Below are 15,934 nucleotides of genomic sequence, written 5' to 3' on the forward strand. Positions count from 1 at the left end.
AGGTGCAGTGTGAGAGTCCCTTTCTGAAAAGCTGATGAGCTAAGTGCAAGATGGGGATCATCAGGGTGCAATTCACCTGTCCAGGTGCTGACATATAATATCCCAGATGCTTACCCTCAGTCCCCCTGTATAGGCAGCAGAGGAAACAAGCACTTTCATCCTAATGCAGATAGATAGCTGAAACAGGTCAGGCACATTGTGCCTGATGTTCTCATTGTTGGTAAAATTGGGAAAATGTTCTCATTGATGGTAAAGAGGCTGTGGATGGTAGGCTTTCACGGAGACATCTTTCTTGTAGGTGAGATGAATCCCTGTGCCTCTTCCTTTAGTCAATAAGCTACCCTTCATTTTGGTTCCTTTCTGGCCAAGAGCTGCAGCAACTGGAAGACACAGTTAAACACCTCTCAGAAGTGCTTCTAGCAAAGGTGTTAGAATAGAGCTCCAACCTATCCCAGCTCTGGGGCATTTTAACCAAGTGAAAGGAGTGGAGCTCCTGACCTTGTGCATGTGCCTGAACAGCAGTCCTGTTGTATTGCAGTGGGGAAAGACATGAGACCTCTAAACTTGGTGCTGAGACAAGAGCATGGGGGCTTCACATTGTGGATTAATGGATAATAGCAGGAGTCCTGTGGTGCCTCTACAAGGGTGGCACATCTGTGTGTTCCAGGCTTGATGGGTAAAATCCTTTCTACTAGGGGAAAAAGAGCTTTTACCTAACAACTGAAGTGCTGTTAAATTCTGTAATGGGACTTTGGGGGTGATGGAACAAGTTTCTGTAGTTTTGTATCCCACTTGAGCTGAACCTTTGCGGTTGCTCTGAAGAACTTGGCATGGTCTGCAGGGAGCAGGTTGGAGGAGATCCAGAGCTGTTCTTGAAAGAACTGGAAAAACAGAGCTGAGCCGAGTGGAAGGAATAAAGCCTGGTAGCCCGGGGAGGATTTTCTTGCCTGGCTGAGTTTCCCCTTTGATTGGGAGCACTTGTTCCATCATGCCTTTTGCTGGGGAAGAATTAGCCCAATGGCAGAAATGTGATGCCCGGGTGTTTCGGGAGTGGAAAACCTGTCCACAGCAAGAGCTTGCAGAGCTTGAAGTCAGCCTTTGAGTCCCTGTGCTGGCAGCTGGTTGCAAGCCTGCTTGGCAGGAGAGGGTGCTGTGCCAGGCTCTATACCCTCTGTCTCATGCCTGTGCAGTCAGCATTAAATCCTAGAACCCCAGAGAAAACCGAGAGTTAGTTTTGTACCCCACTTTTTTTTGTTAGCAAAACTCATGCTGTAATTCCCATCAGTTCAGGCACCCATAAAATGATGGTTAGCTCTGGAGAGGCTGTGGAAGTCTACTATTTACACTACAGTCACCTCAAATTTTGCAATAGCAGGGAATTTATTAGAGGGAAAATTTCTGGCTGACACTAGGTGGGAAGAACACATAACCATGCTACAGAAAAAGCTAAAATCCCCTCCTTATATTGCATTATATAGTGTATTTTCCTCACTTCACAACACATCTGATCTCTCCCTGCTGTCTTTCCTGGCTACACATATCCACCCCAAGCATTTTTTATTTTCCTATTTGTACTTCTAGGTGACAGAGGGCCAGGGAGAGCATATGAAAACCTTCAGGAGGCTTTTAATTCAGGAAGAAAGGTATAGCAAGGCCTTGTAGTTAAGGGCCACGGCATACATCTTGCTCTGATACTTTCCTGGTTGTCTTTCTGTTCTGAGCTATGGTAGAATAAATAATGTCTGTGTTTGAAGAACATCCCAGCAGAGAGGCATCTGGTACAGCATCAGGTTGGTGCAGCTTCTCGGCACTTCTGCTGCATGTATTCTCTTGCTGGTCAGCAAGTGCATCATCAGTGGCACTGAGAAGTGGCCGCGTGCCTGCCCCTTTTGCCTGCTTACTCAGGGTAATTCCTTGTGCTACTCCTTCACATGGCAGAAACAAGTCAGAAAGGCAGAGATGTTAACACAGGGTTTTCATTCGCAATACTATACCTGCAGTGCCTTGCTGTGCTCTGTTATTCATGGGTAAAACACTGAGCCCCATCCACAGTGGCAGTATTGCTCTAGTACCAGCTTTTCTGCTGCGATTGGCCTGGTGCTGGTCGGGTATGCTCTGGCAAAACAGTGGTTTTTACTTGTTTTTTTGCCACCAATGGTACACTTGCTGCCTTGTCAACAGGAGACAGTTCATAAGTCTGGGAGGTGTGCAGTGTTGTCACTCTGCTGTTTGTTCTGATTGTTTACCAAGCCAATTTATGGGTCTTTGAAAGCTGGTGGGAGGAACTGGGGTCATCGGGCTCTTTCACACAGTTTTTGTAACTATATGGCCTTCCTAACTGATTTCCCTCATTCCCTCATGAAATATACGTATACCGAAACCTAGGCAGACAAGGCAGTATCAAGCCTTAGGCATGGGAGATTGTGTAATACCGTAAAGTTGCATATCATGTCCAGGGCAGAGCTAGCCTTGTTGCACCAAGAATTTCCTTCAGTTTTTCCCTTTAGGGTGGGAAGACAACTCCCATTGCAGGGAGTCCCAGTTCCCTCCTGTACTCCACCAAAGGCTGCTTGGGTATCTGATTCAGCTCTGCAAATACTGTCTAGTAGCTTCAGACTGGATGTGAAGTCAGCTGGTATTATTTCCCCTGTGAAGGCTAAAGCAAGGCAGGGAATATTAAAGCAACTTGTCTTAGCCTGAGTCAGCATCATGGAGTTGTGATCGTGTCTCTGTAGAGCCTAGTGAAAGGTCCTTGCCTTATCTGCCTTGGTATTTTGCTGGTTACACAACTTGCACATCCCATAGATGCAAATATTTTCCCGGGGATGGCCCCGATTGCCCAAGGAGGGTGTTTGTTCAGATTCTCATGCTTTGCAATTAATATAAGCTTGCAATTAATACAAGCCTCTCAACTCTATGTGAGAGAAAGAAGGGGAAGTGGTGCTAGGTGGTGGTTTGGTTTTTTTTTCCCCTCTCCCTGTTGGTGTTCCTCACCAGCTGGCTACTTTGAAACGAGCATGTGGTTTTTTCCTTAAGAAGCAACACGTTGCTGCACATTCACCTTTGGAGAGGTTGTGGGAGCTTTTGTCCGCTGGCATTGTGGCTGTTGTGGGCAAGGCAAGGTTTGTAGTGCTGGTGTACCCACCCTGTGAGCTGGGTCTGGTTGAAGTGGATGCCTGCCCAGCTGAGTCTCATGGTCCTTCTTCCTTGCTGCATTCCCACACTTGCTCAGTGGTGGCTGGGAGATGCTAGACCTGCCTTTCTCCTTTGTATCATTGCCCAGACTGTGCAAGAGCAGCGAAGCTCACACCACAGCCTGATGTCAAAGGAATCTGAACCTGATGCATTGCAAATAACTATCTTTTCTCTGCCTTGTTCAACTAAGGCAGCGTTATCTCGAGGGCTGTATGAAGTGTGCTTGTCCCAGCTGTGCCAGGCACTGACACAGCTCACACAGATACTCAGGCACATTCTCGTCTGAGCTACTGGATGAAAAATTGCTCCTTCAGAGGGTAATTTTCCTCCATTTTAGTACAGGTTCAAAACCAAGTCTAGATGTGGAGAGCATGCTTCATCTTTAGGTACAGCAGCAAAGCTTTGAGTAAACCTCATGAAGTCTGTGATTCATTGTGTTTTCCAGAGTACTCTCTAAACATGCTCTTCAGAGAGCATTGATTCCTTTGGTACTGTAGAACAAAGGAAACACTTACTTGAAGTGGTGTGGAGGAGCTGTCACCCTATAAAACTCAGCCTGGGCCACCAGCTGTGTGTTTCACAGTGATCTTGGCCAGTCACATTGGTGTCTTCTTCAGAGCTTGCAGCCAAATGGAAGTCTTTAAAGGAGGAAATGGGGAAAGCCAACTACATGAATTTTGGTATCTGATCTGACTGTTAGCTTAAGTCAGATTTCCTGTTTGAGTTGACATAGCATATCCTGAGTTGGATCAAAAACTATGTGGAAGTAAAGGCAAATGAAGCCTGTGGAATGGCAGCCACCACTTGAAACAGCTTCTTTATGGTAGATATCTGTTTGGGTATGAAATGTTATCTTCAAATACAGTTTTCTTCAGTGCAGGTCTTACACGCTCTTGGTCTTATCTTAGGTGTGCAGATGAAAGGCAAAAATTATTATATGAGGTGATAAAATATTTGTGTTTAGCAGGGGTTTGAGTCCAGATCCTGGACCCTAATCAGCCTCTGACAGAGGGAATTAATGTAGAATGAGACAACCTTTACCCAAGATTTTAAGGATGGATTGTGAGGGTAAGTTGACAAACTGCAGCTTTCAGAGCTCAGTGCTTTCTTTCTGTGTAGTCCTCCAGTACCAGCTATACCATGCTCTGGCCTTGAAGGTTCATAGTAGGGACACACATGGTCCTCAGGGAGATGTTTTCTGAAAACAAGAGGATTTGAAGGGGGAAATCAAGCAGCAGTTAAGTGTGAATGACGTCCAAGAGTGAGAAACTGCTGTGTGTGCCTTAGGAGCCCTGAGAAACAACACTGGTGACCTCCACTGCTGTCAGATGAAGCAGGGAGGCTTTATCAGCACATCGCCCCTTTCCAGAATCTCACTGGTGGCTTGTCTCTCCACCAGGCTCTTGTGAAGGCACGTGATCATGTTCGAGATCTCACAATACTTGGCAGGACTGTGAACATTCAGAGTTCAAGGTTAATCTCTGAATTTATTGTCCCAGGGAAGGAGAATTTTGTCCTGCTGAGGATTTGAGGATAAATGAACCCATAAAGTAGAGCCCCTGACTGTAGATACTGTGGTGGTTCTCTGCTCCCGTTAAGGAAAAGAACAAAATCAAACAAAACCAACCCACCACCAAAACTCTGAAAGAGCCACTTGCTTTAAAGTGAAGACTTTCTGTAGTAGTTCTAGTGACTGTTTCCTCAGGGGAATCATTTCCATATCTTATGAGTAATTTCTGAGTCCAACTTGAAGTTCACAAGGCAGAGCGTGTCGTGACAAGAGCTAGAAAGTTTGCATCATCAGATGAGACTGTATCATTTTCTAGCAGTGCTGGTTCACATCACCTCTCTCATTTCTTGCTTGCTTTTTCCTAACCACTGGAGAGGGAGAAAAAACCCCAAACCCTAATGGGGGAGGAGGGAAAACCCCTAACAGCCTTTAGTATTACCCAAACACTCTTGCAGTCTTGTGCAGTCAGCCAAGGCACCATGGACAGATTTTCTGAGTATGGGTGAGCAGAATTTGAGAGGAACCCCAGAACACATCGTACCCAGGCTCCTACCACTTGAACAGTGACTTCATAGCTCTTGCAATTCATTCTTGTAGTAACAGACCAAAAAAAACCTGAAGGTGTGAGAAGCAATGCAGCCACCAGTCTGAGCCAGCATGTAGACTGTGGTCTTCTGGTGCACATCCCGTCTCTGTCCCATCAGGTCTGCCTGGAGCCTTTTTGGTGTGGTATTTGCCATAGCTTGAGAGATGGGTTTTGGTGCCCTGAAGTCCACTTTTGAACCGCCTTTCCAGTAATCATGGCTTAAGTATCAGAGCTTTAGTTCTGGTGTCTTTGCTGGTGTTTGTGAGGGCAGATGCTGACCACAGTGGTAACCAATAGAATAAAAGGTCAGGGCTGGTTTGTTGGTGGCGGGGGGTGATGGCAAAGGGTGATAGCATGAAGTGCTCCCAGCAATCGGTTATTTGCAGAGTGATACAGGTCATATAACAGATCTTCCCATCCCTGCAATCTAATAGAATGTAGAAAATATAATTATTTTCATGATATTATTGTTACATGCTGGGGGATTTCAGGCAGATGCTTGGATTTTTCCCAGTGGGCTGAAGGGATGTTCACGTTTTGTTTTATTTATCATACTTTAAGCTACAGTCAAAGAACCATGAGTCAGCTTGATCTTTGCAGCAGTTCCTCCACTGTGATTCCAAAGAATTGTCTAAGATGCCTGCACCTCCACTAGGACGGGTGAACCCAGAGGCTGCTATATAACATATGCAGGATGATTTTTGTCAGCCCCCCCTTGTAGAAACTCCTTAGGGGGGCTCTGTGTTTACTTAGGAGCCAGTGGTAGGGGAAAGGAGGAGGGAATGTTTTGTGCCTCTTAGCAGAGGGTCCCGGGAAGACACTCAGCTGCTGATCCCAGGAACAAGTTCTCTGTGTCAAGAGTCCACCAGCACCATGTGCAAAGCCTCATGGCAGCCAGATCTCCAGGGAGGAGGAAACAATGTGGTCACCTCCTTTCGTCTTCTGCTATGATTGCTGACTTTCATAGCTGCTCTGTGGATGTTCTCTGTGCCTCCTGGCTGAGTGAAGGTGTATTTTAACCCTTCCTTTTCCAGGAAATGTCAGTCTACCTTGCTGCTCTTGTCAAGATGCTGAGAGAGGTAAGTGGGCTAAGACTGAAAATTAAAATAGACCAAGTGAGTTCTCGGTGTTGATAATCTTGGCTTTAGTGGCTTCACTACAGGGATGCTGCTTTTTACCTTTTCCTTAATGTGATCCTTTGAAGTCAGATCTTGGTTTTGGGGTTTGCATGTTTGGTCTGACTCCTCAGCTTGGGCTGTCCTCTCCCTTCCTTTGGGAAACTAAGAAAGTCTTACACCTTGTCCATACTACATGCACACAGTGACTTAGGGCTGTCAGAAGTCAGCTTTGGAATTCTAAGTTTTCCTTTTGTGGTTATGTTTTTTTCAGGCCAGATGCAGAACTGTTTGCATGGGCTGTATAAAGTCCAAGGATAAATCCAGTGAACACTGCTGTGTCTCTGCAGTGTGTCCTTCGCCATCACTGCAGAGTTGTGCTTGGGCAGCAGGATCACAAAGTCTGAAAGGCTAGTGAGAGATGGCTGGACCCCAGGGAAGAAAATGGGAAGCCTGGTAAAAAGAAGTGATGTTTATAGTTTAGGGACCTCATTGCTGCAGGGTGTTAGGGAAGTCAGTGCCTTCAGGACATAAAGATTTGGGTGTTGTATGGACAGCAGGGAATCCAGAGTTAAAAAGAAAGAAATTCTCCAAAGTGGAAACTTGGCTGTAGGAGCCCCCTGGTTTTGTTTTTGCAGATCGTCTGGCAGGATGAGACCCTGCTCTGGGACCAAAGATGGTTTCACTGGAAAGAGTGAAAGAAAGTTTAAGGCTGTGTGAGAATCCCCTACGTCTTTGATGACTAGCTGCCACTTAACACTGCCCAAATGAAGTTATGTTACAGTAATTACAGTGTGTTACAGTTCAGAGTTCAAAAGTCCCTTCTTTCTTTCTGTTGTTTTTTTTTTTCCTCTCCAACATGTGTGACCTTTTCTTGCTGCTGCTGCTGCATAGGGTTTGCCTGGAGTTTGCTGTGCAGAGACTGGTCTGTGGTGGAGGTGCATTGCCATGCCTGCCAAAAGGATGTTTCATCTTGAGGGGCACCTGATGTTGGGCTGATGTGGGCTGATGTTGCCCCATTTTACTTTTCCCTAAACTGTGACTATTCCAGTGCATGCCACAAATGTTTTGGGGTATACTTTGCATGGTCTCTTTCTTCATATACTCTCAGAAACCAGGTTGCTGGAGAATAAGGTGAAATCCTGTCTGTAGGTGTTTTAAGTACCAACTGTGTCTGGTCACCAGGTACTTGTGAGAATGCTACCAGCTGTGGTCAGGTGCTAGTCTCTGGCTGACTAGTCCTACTAAAGACATTCTCTCTCTCTCTCTGTTTAGAGACTTGAAGCTTTTCTTCTTTCTGTTTGCAGTTGGCAGCTCATGTCCAAGCTCTCTCATATCTTCTTGTCCATTCACTTAATGAACACTCTTGGTGTTTTCTCCACAGAGTTGTCATCCCTGAAGCTCAGGGCATGAACAACACCAGCTCTCTCAGCCTGTCGTCACAGGAGAGGTGCTCCAGCCTTCTGATAGTCTTTGTGGCCCTTCTCTGGACTTGCTCCAACAGATTCACATCCTTCTTGTGTTGGGGGCCCCAGAACTGCACACAATACTCCAAGTGAGGTCTCATGAGAGCAGAGTAGAGGGGCAGGATCACCTCCTTCGACCTGCTGGTCACGCTCCTCTTGATGCAGCCCAGGATACGGTTGGCTTTCTGGGCTGTGAGCGCACACTGAAGCCAGCTCATGTTCATTTTCTCATCGACCAACACCCCCAAGTCCTTCTCTGCAGGGCTGTTCTGAATCTCTTCTCTGCCCAACCTGTAGCTGTGCCTGGGATTGCCTAGGCCCATGTGTGGGACCTTGCACTTGGCTTGGTTGAACTTCATGAGGTTGGTGTTGGCCACCTCTCAAGCCTGTCGAGGTCCCTCTGGATGGCATCCCTTCCCTCCGGCGTATCAACCGAACCACACAGCTTGGTGTCATCAGCAAACTTGCTGAGGGCGCACTCAATCCCACTGTCCCTGTCACCGACAAAGATGTTGAACAAGACCGGTCCCAACTCCGATCCCTGAGGGACACCACTCGTTACGCATCTCCAATTGGACACTGAGCTGTTGACCACAACTCTTTTGAGTGTGACCGTCCAGCCAGTTCCTTATTCACCAACTGGTCCATCCATCAAATCCATACCTGCAATTTAGAGGCAAGGATGTCACGCATGCCTTACACAAGTCCAGGTAGATGATGTCAGTTGCCTTCCCGTTATCCACAAATGCTGTAGCCCCACTGTAGAAGGCCAGGCCATCAAATTGTCAGTCATGATTTGCCTTTAGTTAAGCCATGTTGGCTGTCACCAGTTGTCTCCTTATTGTCTATGCTCCTTAGCATAGCTTCCAGGATAATCTGCTCCATGATTTTGCCAGGCACTAAGGTGAGACTCTCACTGGTCTGTAGTTTCCTGGGTCTTGCTTTTTCCATTTTTAAAAATGGGGGTTATGTTTCCCCCTTTCCAGTCAGCAGGAACTTCACTGGACTGCCATGACTTGTCAAATACAATGGATAATGGTGGGGCAGCTTCATCCGTCAGTTCCCTCAGGACCCACAGACGTTAGGTGCAGTTACACCTAACCTTTAGGCATTTATCAGAGGGACCTCATCTGCTCTGCTGCTCTCAGAGGCTTTGCTTATTTGTTAATCCGCTTGCCAAGCTTCAGTGTTGACTTGGAGCCGCATCTCACACAGGCTTGGTGTCTTGCTTTTCTGTGGTTTCTTTTCAGCCCTTGTCTGTGGACACTGGCTGCGAGCCCACCCAAATCCCGCATGTCGTTGTCGTTGTGGGCTCCCAAGGAAGCTCTGGAAGGAAACCGCCCCTGCTTGTGCTGATTGTGCAGGTCTGCCAGCAGATGCTGGGGGCTGTGATGGTGGTGATGAAGTAGGTCTCCTGCTGTCCCCTGCATAATCAACTGCAGCCATTGATGAGACACACAGTCTTGTGGCAAAAGCTCAAACATGAGGGAGCAGAAATCCCCAGCTTCACCAATAAGTTTCCTGTGTGACCATCAGCAAGTCAATTGTGGGTTCCTCATCGCTGGGTGGTTACTCTTTCCTTGATCTGTTGCACTGTGTGTTCCTGGGGAGTGGGGTGTATGAACCTGGGTGGAGGCTACACAGAGTTGAAGGAGCCTTTCTTCTGCATCCATGCTGTGGTGCCTGCAAGACCGGCAAGAGGAGTCCCTGTGCACTGTCTTTTTGTTCCAGAGCCAAAAGAGGGGGAGTGATCCCTTTTCAGTATGGACAGCTGTAATGTATACATCTTCAGTCTTATTTGCAGTGGGTCTGTGCTGTGACAGTGACGCATTTAAATAACCCACCTACAGCAACATTGCTTGGGTTTTGGTTTTTTTTTCTTTAAATCCAGACTGCTGCAGAGGGAGGGGACATAAGCTTCACATTAGCAAGCCTATAGTGGCTGAGATTTAGCACAAGCAGCAGTGTGAGGTTTGTGTAATCCAGGACCCAAACTTAACAAAGTCTGCTGATGCAAACTTAAATCTCATGTCTTAACCTTCAGACCTCTGTTTCTGTCAGTGTTGCGTGACGGTTGCTCTGTATTGCATACACAATGTGTTGGTTGGCTAAGTCTGGCTTCAGAACTGGTTGTGATGAATTCATTTCCCTTGGCTGTTGAAGGGCTGTGTTTGGAGGTCTTCTTGAGACCTCTGTGCCAGCCATCCTCAGTGTCCCCATCCCTCCAGGCTGCAGCTGCTGAGTATGTAAATAAGCAGCGTGCCCCTGAATATCTGCTGCGTAATGACTGATGCATACTCATGTTTGTGACAGCATTGTCACTTTGCTAGTAATGTGTCCTGAGGGGAAGAAGAGCAGGGATGGGGTCCCAGCAGCAGATGCTTGCTCGCTTCCTTTTACCTTGTCATCCTGCTGCCTCCTTGTTGGCTCCCTAAGATGCCCCATCTCTTGCTTTTGTAATGAATATTCCCCAGCTCCTTCTCCCACGTTTGCTAAAGCAAGCCCTGCAGGTTTCCTTTTTGCTATGGTGCCACCTTCCCCATCATCCCTGGTCTGCTGATAAGGGTGTGTGTCTGCAAGGGTGCTGCAAGGGCCAAATGAATGTAGGAGGATGATCGTTACATTTGATCATGTAAATTGAATGGCTTACTAATAAAAGAGATACTCTCGGAAGTATCTGATTTTGGTTGTTTGGGGTCACTCAAGCTGTTCCTTTGAGCTCATCTCTGAATGAACTATATGGGCAGCTTTTTATCAGCATCTCATTGGGAATGCAAAGGCAAGAAGAAAGCTCAGTCTTTTTCCCTCATGCCAAGATGTACTGTCCCCTGTGCATAGCTAGCCTGTGGAGGTGATGCTATTGCACCTGTGCTGCTCTACCTTCTGTCTGGAAAAATGAGGGTAAAAATAATGCTGTATCACCTTTCCTTGGAAAAGGTAACACTTCAGAAGATATGATTAATGGCCTGTGAAATAGCATATGTGAAAGGGATGGGTGGGGGTTAACTCTCCTTTTCCCCTTCAGTACAAATCCTAGGTGCTGTCCAGGGAAGCTGGGGGAGCCAAATTGGGTATTAAAGAAAGGGTCCTCTAAGATATGCCTGTCTGAATCCAACCCACCCAGAGCTGGCTGTCCCTGCAGAGAGGGAGCCTTCTCACTCTTCCTCTGTGTTTCTTTTCCTTCTAGGGGGACTTGAGCCATCCCCAGACAAGAGGACCCTAGTTTCTCTGTGGGGCCGGTTAGCCATCCAGAGGGTGAGTGCTGTATGGGCAGGAGCAGACTGGGCTCCTCCTGTCCCAAACTAATTTGTCTGCTTTTCTGCTGCTGGCCAACAGATTCCATTTCTTTCCACCCAATCCTAATGCTTCTAGCTTGCTGTCTGGACCTTTCTGCTGCAGGAGCGGTAGTACAATAGGGCATATGCTGTGTGAACTGGTTTATTTCTGGAGACGAGAGCTTACCAATACTCATGTAATATTATTTTGCTCCAGAACCTGGCCTTTTGAAAAGTCCCTTATCCATTAAATGCTAAAAGAAAAAAATGAAAACCTAAGAGCATTGTCAAAACAATTCTTTAAACTTTCTAGATGCAAATACCCTGTTTCCTTATCCATTTATTTGCTGTAAAATTATATATGTGTCAAGATTTAAGTCAAGCAGGAAGCCGAACAGCCGAACCTGTTTCCATTGCAAATTCTTTTCAGTGAAAATGGCTTGGATGTATTTCCTGAAACCGGCTTCGTAATGTTTCCGTGTCAGCTGTTGTTTTGGATGGACAGGGAAGGATGGGGAGGGAGAGGAGCATGGAAATCTCATAGGGGCAATGCATTTCTTGATTATGGGGTATGTTTTTTTGGCCCGATACTCACTGGTAGTGCTCACGTTGGGACTGGGCTTTTTCTAAATGATACACAAGGCCACCTTATACCAGTGGCTTTCTCCTTTCTTGTAGCTGGGCTTTGAGCGGGGAAAACAGCATCAGTGCTCACCATGTCCCTCTGCTCCCAGCCCTACCAGCATCTCACATTGCTTATCTGTGCATCGGAGCATCATCCTCCTCTCTGCCAGCTGCCTGTGCCCACAAGCCAGTTGTGGTTTCATTAGCATAGTTGGAGAGCAGGGTGCCTCTTACTCTGTGCTTTCCCACTTGATGTACCTTGACCCAACTATCTCTGTCCAGAGAAGCTGGGCTGGGGTGGAGCTGCCAGCTCTGACAGCCCAACACAAAGACCCAGCAGAGACCAACAGCTTTCTCATCCGAAACCTCTACTGAGAGCTTTTTGTCTCATGTGAAGACCCTGGATGGGAAGTCATGTTGCCTGAGTTTAGTTCCCAGCTTTACAGCCCATTGATGACTTTGGGCCAGTCCCCTGGCTTGTTTGCATCCCCTTGCCTGTCTGTACAAAGAGGAGGATAGTGTTTCTGATCGTGCATATAGCCACCACCCCCAGCTCTAGCACTGGGTGCCCCGTCTCTTGCAGCTCAAGTGTTGAGATCTGAATTTGTCCCTTATGCTGTTGTAGCAGACAGAGAGCCAGGTGGCTGTGACATGCTGTAGCATGATGGCAGGACTGATGGGTCCTGGGAGAGGCTGTACCTTTCCCTGGCAGCTTGCCTGTGGCTGCTCCTTTCACAACCAAGTGGACCAGGCAGAAGACAATCAGGTACCTTAGGAAACCAGCCTGGAGACAGCATCTCTGTTAATCCTACCCCATTACTGGGCAGCACTTGCCCCAAAGCCTGATGTTCTCTGTCCCTGTTAATAGCTGCAATTACAGAGATCGACTTACACTGGTGCTACATCCTTGTCTGGTCCAAGTTTCTACTTCATTGTGCCTTATATTTTGTGGGAAAATCAATGCAATTTGGTACTGAGTCTAGCAAATCAAAAGATTGCTCAGAGCCTGGGTTTGTGGTTACCTACCACACATTTTAGCAGTTATAGTTAATATCATCTATAATGTAGGTCTTGTTTCCAGGGTATCTGTCCATCTCTTCATATGCTCAAGGTACATCATGCTGGCTTTGTGTTTGCAGATGGCACGTTAATGCGAAGGAAGGTTAAAAGCTGCCTCTTGAGCTCCGCCTTGGCCTCTCTGCTGCACAGAGTTTGTTCTTTATTTGTTTCTCTGAAGCGGGCTGGGAGGCCTGGGAGAGGTCTTTTTTCCAGAGTGAGGTGGAGAGCTGCCAGCCCAGCCCATGAACCACCTTCCCGGCCCTGGGAAGATGGAGAGGAGACGAAAGCGGAGGAGCCCTGACAGTTTGCAGTCTTCTGCATGTCGGCAGCGAGAGCATTTCCTCCCCCACGCCGCGTTCCCACATGCGCTGGCAGAGTCAACACTAGATCCTAAGTCCTGACTGCAAGATAAGAGCTCAGTTTTGATTTAGTCGTCCCCTGTTGTCCCAGCCTGCTTTGTGGTGTGTTCATGCCATCATGCATCCACCTTTACCAGGGTTTCGGGCAAAACTGCAGGCTCCTCTTCCCTTACGCAGACCACTCTTGCTCATCTAGAGTGTCAGACAGCACTTAACATCACATGTCATGGGCATGATTTAAAAATAACTTCTCCAAAGGGGAGCTCAGCTAGTTATTCAGGTGCTGGCCCAGGTGCTCTTTCCTATCTGCTTGTGGCTTTTTTAAGGGTCTGTGTTCAGCACTGGGGTGGCACATACCGTTTGCTTGCTTGTTTCCTTCAGACCTTTCCGTGGACTGGCACAGGTAACCTGCAGAGCAGCATGGTTTCTCTTTGTGGAACTTAGCTTGGAAGATTGGTTCTCCTGCAGAGACTATGGTGGGATGGGCTTCTTGCTTTCAGGGAGAAGGGTGGAATGGTGATGGTGGGAGGTGAAGATCCCGCTGTGATTCACAAGCAAATCCCAGTGCCTGTCAGAGTTTTCCTGATGGTGTGCTGTTCCCCATGTTCATGATGCTGGAGACTTAGGCAATGAGCAGTCCTGGTTTATAAGCTCCTGAGGTAAGGGGCCTCCTAATGTTTCTTTGGAGTATAGTAATTTTGGTGGCCTGTATTGGCTGGGGGGGGCAATAACGTCATCCAGAGGGAGAGCTCTTGGGTAGCTGGTTTGTTTGTGTTCCTGACTTGTGTAGTCTGTTTGCTGTTTTGGGTGGTTTAGGCATAGCTGCCTACCGGTTGTTCTTGTTAGAGTACGCTGGCAGCAAAGAACTTTATTAAGAATATTTATTATTGGAGAGGAAAGCAAGGACAGTGTAAATGGACCTGCAGCTGAAGTAGGAACCAGGAAGCAGAAAACAGGCAGCAGCTTTGGTGAGGATGGTACCGTCTCGTTTGTCCTTCCATCTCTTGTGGAGCAGGAAGATGAGCAAGGACTTCACAAATCCTTTGCAGCTGGGTCATCTCTGGCAGAGGGGTTGCGTTGCCAGAGGTGCTTCAGCTGGAAACCGTGCAAGGGCTGGGCTCGGTGCAAGAACCCGTCCGTGCCTGTTCAAGACCTTCTGCATTCTGCAAAGCCATGGCTTGCACCTTGCTGCTGGGACATGTCTATGGCTGCTATGGAGAGGCAGTCCCTCTCTTCCAGACCTGCCTGTGCCTTAAACCTGCCCACAGCTTTCTGCTGTTCTTCCTCCCAGGGCTCTCCTTGAATGTATGCCTGTGTTTTGAGCCTCCTACGTGATGTCGTTCCTTATCTTTTTTTTTTTTTTCCTCTGGAGCAATATTTTTGCACTTGGTTTCTTAGGATAAGCTGCCTCTTCTTTCAGGTCTTGAAGAGCCTGCAGAATGTGGAAGAAGCCATCCTGTTCCTCTTAGGGTTTTTTTCCTTTTTTCTCCTAATAGAAGACATTTATTATATACAAGTCATTTCTCCAAAGCAGGGCCACCATTTTCAACTTCTATCACATCTCTCTTTTCATCTGTGGCCTGCATTGTCTGAGTTTGGGGGTACACAGCCAGCAAGCCAACAACAAGCATATTGGGTTGCATTTGCAGCCCACTTGTTAATTTAAAAAGCAACAAGTAGATTAAAATGAAGCATTGGATAGGCTGTGATTCATAACAGAGCATCAGCTTGCCGAGCTCGTTTCCCTGATTTCTTTCAGGCTGGCAGGCCGTGTAGAACATCAGCATTTTGATCCTTGAGTGAAAATGAAAGGTGGCATTTCATGCTGCTGGAAAGGTTCCTTCAGAGGCTGTATTTTGTGATGTTTGGGATAGTTTTGTGCGTGAGCAAATGCAGAAGCCTGGACTTGCTGGGTTCCCAACTTGCAGGCGTGGTAAAAGGCTGAGGTGAGCGTTGTTCTCTTAGAGGACTACAGACCACTTCTGCCAGCAGGGCATCTCTGCTGGAGGGAAATAAAATGAAACATAGCAGCATTTATGGTCTACGGGCTTCTTGGTTCATCTCCGCAGGGCTTTTGGAGGAAAGGGTGCTCAGTCTGAGATGTGCCCAAAGAGATCTGCAGAGGTGCACAAAAATATCCTGGCTTGTATGGTTGGCTTGATGTCCGTCCTGGGGGAGAAACAAGGTGATGGGAGGAAAGGGAGAACACAGAGAAAGCTCCTTTGGTGATCCTGTTGGAAGGGCGTCAGAGCCTCCCTCGTGTTGAATCTATTGGAAGCCCACTGCAAATCCTTTTTGCTTGACACCTGAGCTTTTCCTGAAACTGTGGTGGTGTGATGGGACATACTGGTGGGGCCAAGCCCCTGGAGTTCCTCTCCTCTGCTTCTGCTGAGTGAGTTTCTGGAGGCTTCACAGCCGGGGCCCCAAAACCACCTCTTCCCCTGCAGAGGAAGCTCTGTGCTGGAGAACAGGGACCATGAAGAGTGTGAGGTTGTTCTTTGCAGGACAGCTAGGTCTCTGGGTACCCTTGTAACCTTGACGCCTACACCTGCTTTAGATCTTAGCCCTGCAAAAGCTTGTGCCAGGCATTTCGGTCCTTGATTCTGCGGACAAAGCCTCCAAGCTGCTCAGCACGTGCAGGCAGGGGAGAAGGTAATACGTGCCTTCTGTCCTCACCTACACCTTCATCCGCTCCCTGCAAGATGAAGGCAGGATGCTGATGCCTACCGGGGCCGGGTGCTTGCT

General features: G+C 47.5%; 1 protein-coding gene across 4 annotated transcripts in view; it reads left to right on the forward strand.

The window, feature by feature from the left end:
• HRAS (HRas proto-oncogene, GTPase) overlaps positions 1–15,934 on the forward strand; it is a 52,183-nt gene that overhangs the window by 11,982 nt on the left and 24,267 nt on the right. For 3 of the 4 annotated variants that reach the window (XR_013956915.1, XM_080618579.1, XM_080618578.1), the window contains exon 2: positions 11,060–11,127. The exons of the other annotated variant lie outside the window; for it this stretch is intronic. The gene's annotated coding sequence lies outside the window, so the exon portion shown is untranslated. The remainder of the gene's footprint in view (positions 1–11,059; positions 11,128–15,934) is intronic. 4 annotated transcript variants of the gene reach the window in all.

Source organism: Psittacula echo (genome assembly GCF_963264785.1).
Source record: "Psittacula echo genome assembly, chromosome: 5".
NCBI lineage: Eukaryota > Metazoa > Chordata > Aves > Psittaciformes > Psittacidae > Psittacula > Psittacula echo.